Here is an 18,306-nt window from a genome sequence, read left to right on the forward strand (position 1 = left end):
CAGCCACACTAACCTGAGCATGTCTGATCATTGAAACATTAAAGTTCCTCAAGAATAAAACAGCAATCAAAACACACACAAAAAAAAACTCAATGATCAAAGGTTCTAAAGAAAGCCAGTTATGTCAGTCAATAAGGATATTAACATAATGAGAAAATTCCATCCAGGAGCAGTGATCAAAGTCACTTCAGAACAAAGGGAGCAAGCACAAGAAAAATATGGCAATGAAAAAACTGCAGCCAAGCTGGTGACAATGAAATATATGCCCTATGCTGTAAAAAGCTGTCAGATATATCAACATCATCCTTCCCTCCTCACTGCACTTTAGTAAATCCTATAAAGGATTTCTCCAGCCTGATTGTGTCAGTTCTAATTAAGGGTCCCATCTGAAATGCCAACCTATATTTTCCTTTCGTACTCACTTGTTCTGCTTTTCCGGCACTTTCTGTGCTTTTTTTTTACTTCAAGTTTACAGGATTTTTTCTTATCACAGGTGAGTACCTCCCTCTTATCAATTTACAACTCTTAGTAATGCAGCTGTGTGAAGAACATGCAAGTCCACACCAATCTCAACAACTAGAATTTAAATCTGTGTTGCTGCATGCCGCAAAAATTACTGAAGAATTGTATTGAAATTATGGACAATCCTCAGGTATGCAATTTTTTTTTTTAAATGTGAATATCATTTAATTTGAATATATCAGTTTTTAAATTCTAATCTGTTGTTTAAAAGAGATTAAATATATAAAGACGTGGTCAGAAATGTCCTTTTCCATGATAGGTAGAATAGAGGTAGAGAGGACATGGGAGATGGAACAGTTGAAAGGGTGACTGCAAATTAAGGCAAGTGGGTTTATATGGAGTGTGAGGCTTAGGGCAGACGTGAGAGCAATAAATTCAGAGAGAGGGCAAGGGAAGCTGAGATGAAGAACGAAATCACCAGGAATGGAGGAGTTGCTCAGTGCAGAGGCTGAGGGAGGAAAGGAGGAAGGATAACTCAGTGAAAAACTTAGGGTGGAGCTTGGGAACGGTAGACAACAAAGACTTTAAAGGAGAGGCAAGAGAGGTGCAACAAAGTGAGATGTTCAAAGGATGTGGGGGCCAAAGACCAAGGTGTGACTTGGTGATGAAGGCCACACCGACAGTACAGTGATTGTGGCAGGACAAGTGAAAAGTACAGCCAGATAGGAACTTTTTTTTAAATTTCCAAAATATACTTTATTCCTAAAAATCTATAAAAAATACATTTGCAAACAGTTCCAAACAGCACCAAAAAATTCAAACATTGCAAGGGAGATCAGTTTCCTTCATTACATTCATGAGTTGCCTCACAACCGTTCCATTTCACATTTGTCATGCCATATTCATTTTTACATTTTACAGCACACAGAATTTTCACGATACAGTTCGAGGGGTTTCCCATAGGTCCAGCCCCTCCATTCAGCTTGGTGGGGGGACCTTACACTGTGGTCTTTCCCCATTGAGCCTTTGCTGTGGCTGCCCCAAGCTTTAGTGCGTCCCTCAGCAAGTAGTCCTGGACCTTGGAATGTGCCAGTCTGCAACATTCGGTGGTGGACAACTCTTTGCGCTGGAAGACCAGCAAGTTTCGGGCAGACCAAAGGGCGTCTTTCACCGAATTGATAGTCCTCCAGCAGCAGTTGATGTTTGTCTCGGTGTGCGTCCCTGGGAACAGCCCATAGAGCACAGACTCCTGTGTTACAGAGCTGCTTGGGATGAACCTCGACAAAAACCACTGCATCTCTTTCCACACCTGCTTTGCAAAGACACATTCCAGGAGGAGGTGGGCGACCGTCTCTTCCCCACCACAGCCACCGCGGGGGCATTGTGCGGAGGGGACGAGACTACGAGCGTGCATGAAGGATCTGACGGGGAGGGCCCTTCTCACCACCAGCCGAGCTACATCTTGGTGCTTGTTTGAAAGTTCTGGTGATGAGGCATTCCGCCAAATGACTTTGGCGGTCTGCTCGGGGAACCATCCGACAGGATCCCCCGTCTCCTTTTCCCGTAGGGCCTTGAGGATGTTCCGTGCAGACCACTGCCTGATGGATCGGTGGTCGAAGGTGTTTTCCCGCAGAAACTGCTCCACGAAGGATAGGTGGTACGGCACGGTCCAACTGCATGGAGTGTTCTGCGGCAATGTGACCAAGCCCATCCTTCGCAACACCGGGGACAGATAGAACCTCAGCACGTAGTGACACTTGGAGTTTGCGTACTGGAGATCTACACACAGCTTGATGCAGCCGCACACAAAGGTGGTCATCAGGATGAGGGCCACGTTGGGTAGATTTTTCCCGCCCTTAGCCAGAGGTTTGAACATCGTGTCCCTCCGGACCCGGTCCATTTTAGATCCCCAGATGAAGCGGAAAATGGCTCGGGTGACTGCCACAGCGCAGGAGTGGGGTATGGGCCAGACCTGCGCCACGTACAGCAACAACGTGAGCGCCTCGCACCTGGTGACCAGGTTCTTACCCACAATGGAGAGAGATCGCTGCCCCCACATGCCCAACTTTTGTCGTACCTTGGCTACTTGCTCCTCCCAGGTTCTGGTGAACGGCCCGGCCCTTCCGAACCATATCCCCAGCACCTTCAGGTAGTGACCTGACGGTGAAGGGGACAAAGGATCGGTCAGCCCAGTTCCCAAAGAACATAGCCTCACTCTTGCCGTGGTTAACTTTGGTTCCCGAGGCCAGTTCGAACTGGTCGCAGATGCTCATCAGTCTGCGCACGGACAGCGGATCCGAGCAGAAGACGGCGACGTCATCCATGTACAGGGAGGTTTTCACCTGAGTGCCTCCGCTGCCTGGGATTGTCACCCCTCTTATGCTCGCATCCTTCCGAATAGACTCAGCAAAGGGTTCAATATAGCAAACAAACAAGACCGGAGAGAGAGGACAGCCCTGTCTGACTCCAGATTGGATCGGGAAACTTTCCCATTCCCACCCATTGATTGAGACTGCGCCACTGATGTTTGTGTGGAGCAGTTTGATCCAATTGCAGATTCCCTCCCCAAACCCCATTTTGGAAAGCACGTCCATCATGTAGGTGTGCGATATCCTGTCAAAAGCCTTTTCCTGGTCCAGGCTGATGAGACAGGTGTCCACCCTCCTGTCCCGTACATAGGCGATCGTATCTCTGAGTAGCACGAGACTATCAGAGATCTTCCTGCCGGGTACAGTACAGGTCTGATCAGGGTGAATCACCAACTCCAGAGCAGACTTGACTCGACTGGTTATGACTTTGGACAGAATTTTGCAGTCAACATTAAGCAGTGAGATGGGCCGCCAATTTCTGATTTCTGCCCTCTCCTCCTTCTGCTTGTAAATGAGGGTGATGATGCCTTTCCTCATGGATTCTGACATGCTGCCGTCCAGGAGCATACTCTCGTATACTTCCAGCAGGTCCGGGCCGACCCAGTCCCACAGGGCCGAGTACAACTCGACCGGTAAGCCGTCGCTTCCGGGAGTTTTACTCGTCTCGAACGACTGGACGGCCTTTGTCAGCTCGTCCAGAGTTAGCGGCTTGTCCAGTCTCTCCCTCCTGCCGTCATCTAAGACCTCTGTGATAGATGACAGGAAGGACTGGGAGGCTCTGCTGTCTGTGGGCTTCGCGTCATACAGCCCAGCCTAAAAGGATTTGCTGATCCTTAGTATGTCGGACTGCGAAAACGTTACCGAGCCATCTTCTTCCTTCAGGCTGCTGATAACAGAGCTCTCTGTGTGTAACTTTTGGAAGAAGTAACGCGAGCATGTCTCATCCTGCTCGATGGAGCGGACTCTGAACCGGAAGATGATCTTGGAGGCTTCCTTGGCAAAGAGCGATGCCTGCTGGCTCTTCACCTCTTGGAGGTCTTCCTTGACCTCGACCCCCATCGACTGCAACCGGAGCAGATTTTGCATACTTTTCTGGAGTGGGACATTTCCCTCTGTCTCTCTCTCGCTCTCTGAATACCTTTGTGGATGAAGAACCTCTCCAGATAGGAACGCTTTAGTGAGGGGCAAGGTGTCACCACCCATGAATCAAGTTTCAGTCTAAGCCAGGAGGTTCACTGCAGTCATCCATAATAAAGTCATGGATGGTAAGGTCGTGGCTTTAATGATAATTCCACAGGAGGCAGAGGGTAGTAGCTGTGTTGAAGGGTTGTGGGGGCTAGGGGTGGGGTGCAGGATGGTATGGACTGGCAAGGTTGGGGGTATGCGGGGTAGGTGTTCAAGCCTGGAATGATAGCAGCAGAATAGGAAAGCAAAGGTGTAGTGATGGATTGGCGGTAGAGATTGAAGGGAGGGCAAAGTACACAAGAATGGAGCAATGGAAAGAGGTGATAGGAGGGAAGGAGACAGAAGACAATGGCTCCAGAGGGGGCTAGAGCAAAAAGAAAGGAAAATTGAAGGAATTGCTTCAGGCCCTGAGAGGCAGCCAAAATACATACGTGAATGGATCAGGCCTGCTTTGCTTTGTTTTTGATTCTCCATTCTAATTTCCTCTCCTAATTATTCCTCCGCTGAAGATAACAATTTGTCCCAGTCTACAGTTCCATGGGTGCTGACGCTATTCACTAACTTGCCCAACAACTGCACTTGCATACTTCTGACATTGATCAGTGGGCAGCAAGTAACAGTATAAACTTGGATTTTCTTTTCCACTTTTCTGGAGAGACTGTGGACAATTGTAGTCAGGACTAACCAGTTCAACATACAACTGGTATTCACCCTAAAGTTTTCCTGGTTTTATACGACCGAGTGACATGAAGCATTATAGATTTATGTCCACTGAGCCAGCAGGGCCCCAGGTACATGTATCAGATTCTAAATCTGAAGTTTACCATTTTTAGTAAATTCAGCAAAATTTTTTGCCTGAAGCGTATGTTTTGTGATTACAAAAACAGAACTCCTTTCACGTAATGTGCACTGGGCAATGCTTCATTCTAGACAAAGCAGCCCCATTATTCCAGACACTCTCAGCTCCATTCCAAGATTCAGAACTCAAAAGTGCGCCAGTGTAGCCATTCCAGCAGGTATTTTCAGACACTAATGTGCTCCAAGCTGCTATACAGAAAAAGCAGGCCTGCAGGTTAACTTCCAGCTCTGTGATTCATGTTAATCCCTTAAAAAAGGCTGCAGTCGTCATTAAAAGAGATGCCCACGTTCTCTTGAGAAAGTCTACACGTACATGCCACATCATCAGTATTCCCTTCACTCTGGCTATTACCAACACCTACAACACAAGGACTGCAGTGGTTCAAGAAGCTGGCTCATCACCACCTTCTCAAGCGCAATTAGGGATGGGCAATAAATACTGGGCTGGATTTTAAGAGCCTGCCGCCGATCTTGGCGTCAAACTCAAAAAATGGCAGCCTGCCCGCTAAAGAGCTGCCATGACCTCCCGCACGGCGGCTCATTTAACCAGCCGGGGCGGCCCGAGCACCCCCCATGCCACCCCCCCAGTCATGTGGAGGAGCGGGCTGACGGTTCCCGGCGATGGGATCAGCAGCCTGTGCACAGGCACTGGTGCCATTTTTTGAAGAGCAGCCAGCCCTGATGGCTCATTTAAATTTTTAAAGAAGTATGCCCGCAAAAAATATACAATAAATTTCTAACATCCCTCTTCCACCCCCACAACATTTACATTAATTATTTGCTCTTCCCCCCCAAAACACTTACCTTTTAAATGTGACCTTCCCCCTGCCCCCGCAAAGATTATACAAAGTTTAGAGTTCACCCCTTCTCACCATCCCCTACATCCATTACATTTATTTGATCCCATCTCCCCCCGACAGAAAATATTAACCCCGCCCCCCTGCCCACCAGCATCACACCGCCTTTCCCCGGACGGGGAATTGAAGGCACGGGAGTGCTGGCTGCTGCGCCAAAGATCGCGGCAGGCCCGGAAGATTGAAGGTAAGTCCACTTAAATGTATTCATTTTATTAATTTAAATATTTAAACTCAGATCCCGTCGCCTAGCAGCAGGGGGGTTGCCAGGGAGGCTCACCACCATTGGACCAAGACATCGGGGGCTTGGTAAAATCCAATCCACTGATCTTGCCACTGACATCCACATCCCATGAGCAAATAAAAAGAGGCTCAGAGATTCCATAAGCTGCATAGTGCCACATTGAGCACACTCCAGCACTGATCCTCCACCTCCACCAGATTTTGTCGGGTCACCAAGAAGGTACTCAATTTTCACAAAGCAGGTGGGTGAATGCACGCGCCACTTTGGACACAGGTCTGGCACCTGGCTTGCCTAATGTACCTGGAATCCAGGATGCTATCTTCCTCGTAAGCCGAATCTACCCCTGAGCTAGGTGGTCAATCAAGAATGTTTTAGTAAAAATATCCAGGCCTTGACTTCACCTGGCCAATACAGCTCATGTGTGCCCTTGTGAAGGCCAGTGTGCCTCACCTCACCTAGTGTACCAACCAGGTTCCCTTTCATGGTCAGGAGTGGGAATTCCTGGCTTAGGCAATCCCCACGCCCAGTTCCATTCCAGTCCATCATTTGTTGCGAAAAGATGGAGACTTACAAGGCTCTTCAGAAACTCAGAAATAGTGGCAACCTCATGTAGTTGGGTCTTTCCCCTTTTTTGCAGCGATTTCTCTGGTGACCTGCAACAGTTTTAGCAGAGACTGGTAGAAGCCAGCAGGAATTTCAGGGCCAAGAAGAATGCTAGAACAGGAAAAGGGCATCCAGGCAACGGAAGGAACCATTCACATTAGACCTCACAGAGTGTCTTACGTCTGCAAAACTGTGATATCTGCACAGCCAATGCACAAATGGACAATACGGGAAAATAACATTAAATAATGATTGTATTTTGTCAGGGAAAATCAGAATTCCCATTACTATTTGCAGGTGTATTGACGGTGAAATTGAACAGCACCAGCCTGCACAAACTAAACATAGGAAACAATCGTGCACCAGAACAGGTAGGCCTGAGGCCCACTCGATATTGTGGCATCTGCTGCACGGCCTCAGGCAGCTTGCGGCAAAGCCGATGTAAATTTCAGGTCACTGCATCGTCGGCAGCTGCCCTCAGGTAGTTCCTGGGAGGGGATGGGGTGCAGTGGGTATGAAAGCAAATGGGATGGGCCGAAGGCTAGCTGTGTACAAGGCAACCCAATTTCAGGAAGGGGTACTGAAACAAGCATGAGGTTGTCTATCTGCATATGCAAAGAAACGATGCCTGTATCAGGCATGGGCCATGGAAGCCTATACTTAACTCTTGATCAATATGGCGGGTAGTGCGCTTTCAAGCAAAATATGCACACTGTCCACCATATTGGATGCTAAGGCTCCCATTTTATACCTGTAAAATAGGTGCAATGAGAATGGATTTTTAGGCCATTGTTTCTGCCTTGTCCACAATTTAAACACACACAAGCCCAAACCAAGATTGAACAGGAGCAGCAAGCCCAGACTAAGACTGAATAACGAGTATGACCAATCTTAACATTAAGGTCAGATTGACACTCAAATAGCAAATCAAACAAGTCCAGGCCAAGACTTAATGTAAAACGTAACACCTCACAACACGGTTACACTGTTTTAAAATTGGCTGCAATTTTTCTTTTCATTAATCGGCTTGCAGCCAAGCCTCCCCCACAGTTCTGGCTGGAAGCCAAAATTTACCCATACTGATTGTACAAATTCACAAATTAATGGGACATGGGACACAATTCATCAAGAGGTGACTGCAATAAGAAGCACATCTACCTTATTAATCTTCTAAAGTTTAATTTGAATCTCAAGTTGACTGAGGCTGCATCTCACCAAGGAAGCCATGGTTGAATTATGCCATCTCTTCGAACCAAACCCGTAACTGAGCAGCAACATCAGCAGCACAATACAATTAGTGGCAAATATGACAATGGTCTCAATATGCTTCTGTGCTATTTAATGCAGATTGCTATTGTTGTTAAATCATGTTGACTGATGGTTACTAAGCTGTATCCTTTTTGTTATCGGGTACTTAATGGCAATGACAGAAGTCTGGATGAGATCAATTGTCGCTCTACAGAGCGGAAATCTCTTTCACAAAATCACTCAACTGTGTGTAGCATACTTGTTGTATGTTTGGTTTAGTCTGGCTCACATGGATTTCTGAGTCTTCAGTAAGGTTGAACCATAACTGTTTATTACATTTCAGAAACGATATACACTTTCCTTAAACATGTCTAACTCCTCTGATGGTTCTGCTGCTGCTTCTCTCCTAAAGTCTCCTTCACATGTGATCTCTCGCAACATCATAGTGGGAGGTGTTACTCACACTGTCCCAGATATAAACCCTTTCAAACCCTTATACTGCAGTACTCTGCACTGACAAGTACCCTGACACATCTATTCATGCTCATGAAGTAGCCTCCATTTTGTAACTGACTCCATGAGGTCAGAATGACAAAATAACAATACAGCCTGTGACAAAGCTACACTCTGCTTAGTAGCACGCATCATTTCTTAAGCTATTGTCCTGCCTCTTCCACACCCATGAGAAAGTTCACTCAATGTCTCTGCAATGGGGTACAGTAGCATAGTAGTTATGTTATTGGACTAGTAATCCAGAGATCTGGATGAAGGATCCAGACACGAGTTCAAATTCAATTCAATAAATTGAATAAATCTGGAATAAAAAGATAATATCTGTAATGGTGACCATGAAACTAGTGAATCGTCGCAAAAACTCATTTCAGTCACTAATGTCCTTTAGAGAAGGAAATCTGCTGTCCTTACCCAGTCTGGCCGATCTGTGAATCCAGGTTCACAGCAATGTGGTTGACTCTTAACTGTCCTCTGAAATAGCCTAGCAAGTCACTCAGTTGTATTCAAGATGATGACTCACTACCACCTTCTCAAGGACAATTAGGGATGGACAATAAGTGCTGGCCTTGCCAATGATGTCCACATCCCATGAATGAATACTTTAAAAAAATTGGAGCTATGCCTTCTAAAATCACAAACGATTGTCTTTGGGATGATGGGTGCTTCATGTGTTGAAGGTACTATGTGTAGTGGTGAGGCTTGTCATTGCTTTAAAAAAGGGTATGGGATGATAATTACACAAGCCTGAACCATATTTATCTCTTGAAGTCTTGACCTGCTGAACTCCTCCATCTGTCTGCAGTCTGTGTCTTTTATTGAAGACAATCATTGGCACTTACAGGATAAATATTCAGAAAGTGAATAAATGTCTTATGCTGTGGATCTTAGGCACCAATTTTGTGGTTTTATATGTAACCTGAATGTAAAGTACCTTGCCTGGAGGAAATTTGTTATGATATTTGAGAGCTGATTGAGTCCAGTGCAATTTTTGGATGATTGTGTGTACTTTGGTCAACAATTCTTTCAGCTATATTACTCAAGATTTCAAGGTATTTACAGACGAGGAAGATCATTCATCCCATCTAAATTTATTCATCCAGAACAGTTAGGCACTCCACCATTACTGCATCCAATTGCTTCTTAAATGATTTCAGGGTTTTTGACTCCAGTCCTAGAGTCATAGAGTCATAGATTCAAACAGCACAGAAACAGTCCCTTCAGCCCATCGTGTCAGTGCCAGCCATCAAGCACCTACCTATTCTAATCCCATTTTCGAGGAATTGGCCCGTAGCCTTGTTTGCTATGGCGTTTCAAGTGCTCATCAAAATATCTCTTAAATGTTGTGAGGGTTCCTGCCTCTACCACCCCTTCAGGCAGTGTATTCCAGATTCCAACCACCCTCTGGGTGAAAAAATGTTTCCTCAAATCCCCTTTAAACCTCCTGCCCCTTACCTTAAATTTATGATTATTGACCCCTCCACTAAGGGAAAAAGTTTCTTCCTATCTACTCTATCTATGCCCTTATAATTTTGTATACCTCAATCAGGTCCCCCCTCAGCCTTCTCTGCTCTAAGGAAAACAACCCCAGCCTACCCTGTCTCTCTTCATAGCGGAAATGCTCCAGCCCAGGCAACATCCTGGTGAATCTCCTCTGCACCCTTCCTATAGTGTAGTGACCAGAACTGTACATAGTACTCCAGCTGTAGCCTAACTAGCATCTTATACAGTTCCATCATAACCTCCCTGCTCTTATATTCTATGCCTCAGCTAATAAAGGCACGTATCCCATATGCCTTCATAACCACCTTATCTACCTGTGCTGCTGTCTTCAGTGATCTATAGACAAGTACACCAAGGTCCCTCTGACTCTCTGTACTTCCTAGGGTCCTACCATCTATTGCATATGCCCTTGCCTTGTCAGTCCTCCCAAAATGCATCACCTCACACTTCTCAGGATTAAATTCCATTTGCCATTGCTCTGCCCAATTTGCTGGCCCATTTATATCATCCTGTAATCTAAGGCTTTCCTCCTCACTATTTACGACACCACCAAACAGTCCTCTGCCGTAAAGTGCATTCCAAGTGCTGATTACTCTCCGCGTGAACAACAACTTCTGAACATCAATCCCAAGGTTACCTTTTACTTGTTTGAACCAGTGTCCTCTTGTCCTATTTCCTATTCCAGAATTGTATGCAGTAGTCTAGTGTTTTATACAGTTCCAGCATAACCGCCTGCTCTTATATTCTATGCCTCAGCTCATAAAAGTGTCCTGTATGCCTTCTTAACCACCTTATCAGCCTGTCCTGCTACCTTTAAAGATCTGTGGACATGCACTGCAAGGTTCTTCTGTTCCTCTACACTTCCCAGCATCCCACCATTTATTGTGCATTCCCTTGCCTTAATTTCCCCAAATGGATTACTTTGCACTTCTCTGGATAGAATTCCATTTGCCACTTTTCTGCCCACCAGACCAGTCCATTGATATCTTCCTGCTCTCTGTAGCTTTCTTCCTCACTGTCAACCATATGACCAATTTTTGTATAATCTGCAAATATCTTAATCATTCCCACATCATTAATATATACCACAAAAAAACAATGGATCTAGTACTGAGTCCCACGGAACCACATTGGAAACAGCCTTCCAGTCACAAAAACAGCTGTCGACCATCACCCTTTGTTTCCTGCCATTGAGCCAATTTTGCATCCAAAGTACCAGTTTCCCTTGGATCCCACGAGCTGGTAATTCTTCTGACCAGTCTGCCATGTGTGACCTTGTCAAAAGCCTTGCTAAAATCCATGATGTGCTACCTTCATCGACTCTCCTCAAAAAATTCAATCAAGTTAGTCAGAAATGACATTCCCTCAACAAATCCATGCTGACTGTTCTTGATTAATCTGTGCCTTTCTAAATATAATTAATATACTGCTCAGAATTTTTTCCAATAATTTGCCCACCACTGAGGGTGGGCTGACTGACTTGTAATTATTTGGTCTATCCCTTTCTCCCTTTTCAAAAAATGGTACAATATTAGCAGTCCTTCAGTTTTCTGCCACCATGCCTGTCGACAAAGAAGTTTGGAAAAAGATGGTCAGAGCCTCAGCTATTTCCTCCCTTGCTTCACTTAACAGCAAGAGATACATTTCATCTGGGCCTGGTGATTTATGTACTCTGTTATTTCTCAGCTGCCTCCTCCAATCCCACTGTCCCTCTTAGTTTAGCATTATCAATTTGCATTGAGTTTCTCAGTCATTGACATACATTAGAAATAGTAGTGATCCCAACATGAAGGTCTGGGGAATCAATTTGGTACATCATCCCCCCGCCCCCCAACCTTGACACTACTGCTTTAACCAGTACCCATTGTTCTGTACCCTAGAGGCACTAATCCATACTATGCTCAGAATCCCAACAGTTTTAAGCTTAATTAGTAATATTTTGTGTGGACGTTTAAAAAAAAACTCAAATTTGTTTTGGAAGTCTAAGTAAACAAGTTGTAGGAATTAGCACAATTGATTTGGGTCATCACTTCCTCAGAAAAATCAGGAGGTTGTTCAGGATCTTTCTCCCTCCTACTTTAAGACCCTCCTTAAAGCCTACCAATTTGGCCAAACTTTTATTCACTCTTTCTAATATTTTCTTCTTTGGCTCAATGTCAGTTTTTGTCTTATCACACTCAGTGCTATATAAATGCAAGCTGTTGTAAACCCATGTCAACTGATGTTTACTGGGTTGTTGTTGCACAGATAATCTTCAAGTTTTCTCCTGACCAATGATTGTTATTTTATGTAGAATTCAAAAAGGATTCATGAGTTGTGAAAAAAATTGCTTCAAAAAGTGGTTTCCAGCTGCAGAAGTTACTACTGAAAATCTTCACATTCTTCAGGTTCACAAATTACTCACTTCTGCCTTATAATTCCCATTCGAACTCACCTCAAGTGCTTTGTAAGCACAGAGAATTTATATAGCGCCATTCACAACCTCAGGATGTCCCTATGTGCTTTACAGCCAATTAAGTACTTGTAAAGCACACAACAAGGTCCTACAAACAGCGATGTGATCATGACCAGATCATCTATTGTAGTGATGTTGCTTGAGGGATCAATATTGGCCAAGGTAATGGGGAGAATTCTTTTGCTGTTCTTCAAAATAGTGCTGTGGAATCTTTTACATCCACCTTAGAGGGCAGACAGGGCCTTGGCTCAGTGTTAAAATGTACAAATTATTTGTTCAGGTGGATAGATGCAAAATAAAAATCATGCATCTGAAAAGTGGTTTATGCCACACAATTATACTGTAAACACTCAGTGAGACGGCGGCATATAACCCAACCTCGAGAACTCTCTGATGAAAGGTCACAGACATGAAACGTTAACTCTGCTTCTCTCTCCACAGATGCTGCCAGAGCTGCTGAGTATTTCCAGCACTTTCTGTTTTCATTACTCGAGGACTCTCAGTACTTAGCCTGAGATACATGCCAAGCCTTACTATAACCACAGCACACGAATCAGGCATAAGGACCAGAACCCACAGTCTAATGAGCTCCCACACAACAATTTTTTTCCTCAATAGAATTTATGTGGAATGTATCTGGGCCTGAACAAATTTTGCCTTTAAATAATGTTCCTTTAACAGGATTGTCATTAACAGGTATGTGTTAGGATCTTAATTAAGGATTCAAACTCTTAATGTCCTCTACAGTCTTCAAAAGATGGACATTTTTATGGCTGTAACATCAAGAATCAGATTTTGTAATTTTCTACATTATCTTACATTTATACTACACCTCTAGCGTAAAGTACGTAATGGGGCGGAGAACAGCCATTGAGCAGAAATAAGAGAGACTGGACAGATTACAAACAGCTTCAGAGTCTGTAACATTCTTTGAATAAACTGCAAGAACTTGTTTCAGGAAGACTACTTTAGCACTCAAAGTGAAATAACATTGCCCCAAAATTGACAGTTCGTTACAGGGGAAATAAGATTTTTTCTTAATTGTCTTGTTCTAATCAGTGCTCTGCTGGAGTGTCACTGACTCTTTTATATTAGAGATGAATTCTAATATCTTCAGAAAGGTTTGAAAGTGGTTATTGAGTTGCAGTACATTTTTGAAAGTGAAATGTCCATTTTCCTGCCACCTGTTGTTGAGTAGTTATCAGAGGCTCCTGTTCACCAGACTTTTATGCAGCCACAAAAATCCTCTTGTCCAAAATGTTTTCATAAATACCACACAGTACTGTTGCAGATAGATTTCAGACTGTGGGAAACCAAGGGACCCATTTTCAGATGGACAACATTGGTGCCACACCATTTATTAAATGGCCTTATCTGTCCTTCACGTGTGGGACACTCACACAAGCAGCAATAACCTGTGATGTGGGTATAGGATGTTAAAAGGTGCAGGTCAGCGATAAATGACTCTTTATTCATAACCTCACGAGTTTAACCATGATCAATGATAAGGGACAAATTAGCAGCTCCTAAACAATATTCATCTCTAAAACATTCCCCCTCAAAAATTCACATCACTAAAGGATACCAATCCCAGCTCATCCTTCACTATTGTGCCAGATGCCTCTTCTGTCCTTGCCTGATAGAAGTGTTCCTTAATTCGAAAACAACTGATATTTAAATAGATTCCATTACTGCCAGCATTGAGATATATATGCAATGAAGATGGTAGTTATTTTCTTACAGCAAATCAAAAGAAAATGCCCTTCCTCTTCAAGAAAAATTACAATGTTTTTATAGCATCATTGTAAATAAAAGCTCATATACACTAGGCACACCCCGTGTCTTTAGTTTAGCACACCAAAAATAAAGGGCATATTTCAGATTTTTTTAAAAATTCCATTGTGTAGCACACAGGGAGGGGGCAATTTTATATTGGCTAAACTAGGGGTCTGCAATTTACGGCTCCGGAGCTGCATGTGGCTTTTTAACGTCTCATTTGCGGCTCCCAGCCTTTTCCAGTTGGATCACATTAACACGAGAAAAGCCTAAAAAAGATTAAGCCGAGAAAAATAAGAACTGTGTTTTTATTGTGGGGTAAAAGGCTAATCATTATGCTACACTTTACGGTTTCAAATGATTATTTTAACGAAAAACATCATCGTTCTCTCAATAAACCTGTTTGAGTGGTATAGCTGCACCATTGTTATAGATAATACCTTTGATTCAAGGAACAGGTTTTATGGTTGTGACCATTATTGTTTCTAATATAGGTGAGATGATAAATTATTCTGAATGTGTTATTAAAAGTTTTTTTTTAATCACGAGAATTAATAGCTGAAGAAATCGTCTTAATTCTACACATCTTTAGTTAAAGTTCAAAGATGACTTTACTGACAATTATAGTAAAAAAAAGTCAAAAACATGATAATTCAGAGTTAGGTCTATTTTAATTTCATTTTTTTTCGATTGATACATAAATTCAACACATGTATTTTATTTTTTATAGATGCAAATTATGCATTCCAACAGAGACACTTGGCAATTTGACAAGTATTTGCTTTAGAAATGTCGAATTTATGTCTTGCAGCTCCTAATAGCTTTTAATTTTACAATTTTTAAAAAACTCTTCAGATAAGAAAGGTTCCAGACCCCTGGGTTAAAACATTTAAAATCCCTTTAAGGTAAATGCTAGTGGGACAAAGTTACTGAAAGACTTTTTCTAAGATTACAGCACTGCCAAAATGTTCATCGCAATCTCTGACAACCACAGCTCAATGGAGTTATGTCAGTGGCATGTCAGTAATGAATAGCAGTAAGAAACAGTTTGACATCTGCTTTAACTGCAAAAAAGACTAATAAATACTCAACTTCCCTGTGTGGACTTAAACAATAGCACATGACAAATTTGGAAGGGTTCGCGACAGTGGTGCCTCAAACCTTACATTCCAGACACTGCTTAGGCTGCATTACTATAAACCTTTGTATCAGAATGGCAGCTACATTAGCTAACTGGCTGGGGATGTAGAGGACAAAACATGCCAAATTGACAAGTAAAATCTTATAGAAGCAGACTGACAGCCGACTAAAAATTCTAAAGCGCAGCAAGGAAAAATTAGAAAAAATTTTATACGTAGAATCATAGAGCAGAGAAGAAAGCCATTCAGACTACTGTGCCTGTGCCATCTCTTTGAAAGAGCTATCCAATTAGTTCCACTCCCCTATCCTGCAAATTCTTCAAGTATTTATCCAATCCCCTTTTGAAAGTTACAATTGAATCTGCTTTCACCAACCTTTCAAGCAGTTCATTCCAACTCACTGCTTAAAAAAAAATTCTCATCACCCCACTGGTACTTTTGCCAATTATCTTAAATCTATAAATCTTACATCTGTAACTTCTCACCTTATAATATTATATCAGAAGTAGCTTACCTTACTGGAACAAAGCATCATCTCACTGCTCGTCAGTTGCAATCCCTTAAATGTCCCACACACCACCTTCCTTCCATGAGATGTACATGTGATGAGATGTGATAGACAGTCACAAATGACCAAGGAATATAGAGCAAAAGCTGGGAAACTCTGTCTGTGGGGTCCATGCTATCATTCCCACCTAAGCCCTCAGGGGAATCACTTCCAACAAGTATCTGCTACAATCACATCCCAGTCAACTTGCTGCAAAACTGATTGTGTAAGAAGATAAACCAATTAAGTGCAGAATAAGCTTAATGCTTAAAAGGGGCACTGGTCTCATTAACAACATTTAAAAAAACAAATTTTTGTTTGAGACAGAAAACAATCAGATGAGAAGTGTGTTTCTTTTCCACAATGGCATCACACACAAGTGGCATAGTGATGTGCTGTAGGAACTGAAGAAAATGCTTAGAGAATGCCCCTTTAAGTACTCACACTGAGAGCCCCAGATATATTTATACGAAGTATGAATGAAATTTAGTACACAGTAATTAATCGGTAACTGGCTCATAACTGGTAAACAATATCAGAGCTACCAATTTGAAAATTACATTCATTTTGAAATTGCAAATACCTCCTGCAGATTCATAAAAACCAAGGAAGAATGTGAATCCATCCAGAGAATGCACTATGCAACTCTTTCTGTAAAACTTTCAACTGTTCCTCGGTGCTGTTTCTACATCCATTTTCCCTTTTTTGTCGTATGATATTGTACATTGCCCTCCCCACCCTATTTATGCAAAAATAATTCTGTTTTCTTCTCCTGTAGTTAACCAGATAAAATAGGGTGTGGGTGCAAGAATTACATTAGACATTTTTCACACATCCTTGTAAACACTGCAAAGTCATTCCAAGTAATACTGTGGTTAGATAAGAATAGCAAGCGGAAGATCTGTGCTTGTAGTTAAAAGGTTTATTGACAGTTACAAAATGCACTAACATTTCAGATGCATTAATTGTTGCTAAAGTAGTAGGAGATGCTCCAAGAGAAACAGCAGAATGCTGCTCTTAACACAGCAATTAAAGAATTATTGGCGTTAAAAGCACAATGCCTGTGGTGAAGTATCTGGATCACCGCATGTCGAACTCTTAATATTCAAAGAAACTGGACCACTAGTATTAGGCAGCATGATGTTCAACATTGTAATTTTGTAATTCTTTGACCACTTACCATTGATTAAACAGAAGCCTAGTAAATTGTTCTTTAATATAAAAATGCAAGATCCAGAAATCCTTATCTTGTACATCAGTCTAGTTCGATATGTTTTGTATCTTAGCATACTGCTGCCCACCACCAATACAATAAACAAGCAACAGGTCCAGAATCTGAGAACAATATTAAAATCCATCACGAGCCACCTTATTTATCCACAATCCATTCAGCCTTATCATGCCTTTCTCTTACCTTCCAGCTGTAACCAATTTCACACAAAAAGTACTGTGTGCCTCTGTCCAGGGCTGACTGCTCTGCTCTTTACAGACGGTACGGTGCAGACTGAACTGCAGCCATTGTACTACAGTGAGTGAAAGTTCAGTGGCAGATTCAGCATGTGAAATACCAGGCTAACCTCAGATAAGCTGTGAAGCAGAGTTCCCTGGGCTGTGTCAGAACTTTGGAATGTCTGAGTTAACTCCATTTGCGAGGGGCTTTGAATAGTGATCAACGCTGGGCTGCCTAGACCATATTCACATCTTATTCACTTCCAATGCTCTGCCAACAGTTGCACACAAGGTGCCTTTTTACGCCCTGCTCCCCCGTCCAGTGAAAAATGTATGATATCTCAAGAAAACAATGCCTCGATTCAAGAGTTTCCTCAGAAGTACAACACTGCAACCTCTACTCCACTCAGGGTTGCCAACCATTCTCTCCTGACAGAAAGGCTTTTAGTTAATGGAAAAAAAAGAGGGGAAAAAAAGTCTTGTGAATTAGGAAACAAGTCGCTCAATTCCACACTTTTTTTTACTGGCACTTGCAAAAAAAAAACAGAATTTAAATGAGCTTAGCTGTTGCAGTTGGGTTTGCACAGTTTCACAACATCAAGTATATTTTTACTGCTTTTAGTTGAAGAATAAGATCCATCTGCCCAGGGGCTTTATTATCAGTTGCTTTGGAAATCATACTCTGTAAATATGTTCTCAGAAGAAAGATTTCAGGAATTCTGCACCTGTATTTGAAGTGGGGAGAAGCTCCTCTCTATATACCGACTGTTTAGCAGCTCTGCTGTATCAATACCAACATTGTTTTGTGTCAGGAATTTTGCACACGCTATGTTTTCATTATGAATCCATCAAAAATAATCGCTTCGGAAAAATGTGTTGTGTCTGGTCTCAGCTTTAAATTAAATTAGAACAAATTACTTTAGTAAGTAGTAGTTTTCAAATGCACTCATTTTGTGCAGAAATAAAACTGTTCAATTAGCTAATATTTTAGAGGTTAATTGACCTTAAAAACTGAAAAGAGAAACAATACAGAAATCAGCAGATTGCTGGAAAATAAAGCGCTGGATGGCATTAGGACTGGGTAACCCAGGAGACAAAAAAAAT

General features: G+C 42.6%; 1 protein-coding gene across 3 annotated transcripts in view; it reads right to left on the reverse strand.

The window, feature by feature from the left end:
- Window positions 1-17,245, reverse strand: part of LOC137380575 (1-phosphatidylinositol 4,5-bisphosphate phosphodiesterase epsilon-1-like) — a 462,270-nt gene extending 445,025 nt beyond the window's left edge. For 2 of the 3 annotated variants that reach the window (XM_068052607.1, XM_068052609.1), the window contains exon 1: window positions 17,168-17,245. The gene's annotated coding sequence lies outside the window, so the exon portion shown is untranslated. Of the gene's footprint in view, window positions 1-16,336; window positions 16,436-17,167 lie in introns of those variants that run through there. The other variant, XM_068052608.1, reaches the window with a different exon arrangement.
- Window positions 17,246-18,306: the final 1,061 nt, after the last annotated feature.

The sequence above is a fragment of the Heterodontus francisci genome, chromosome 20, assembly GCF_036365525.1.
Source record: "Heterodontus francisci isolate sHetFra1 chromosome 20, sHetFra1.hap1, whole genome shotgun sequence".
Classification (NCBI taxonomy): Eukaryota; Metazoa; Chordata; class Chondrichthyes; order Heterodontiformes; family Heterodontidae; genus Heterodontus; species Heterodontus francisci.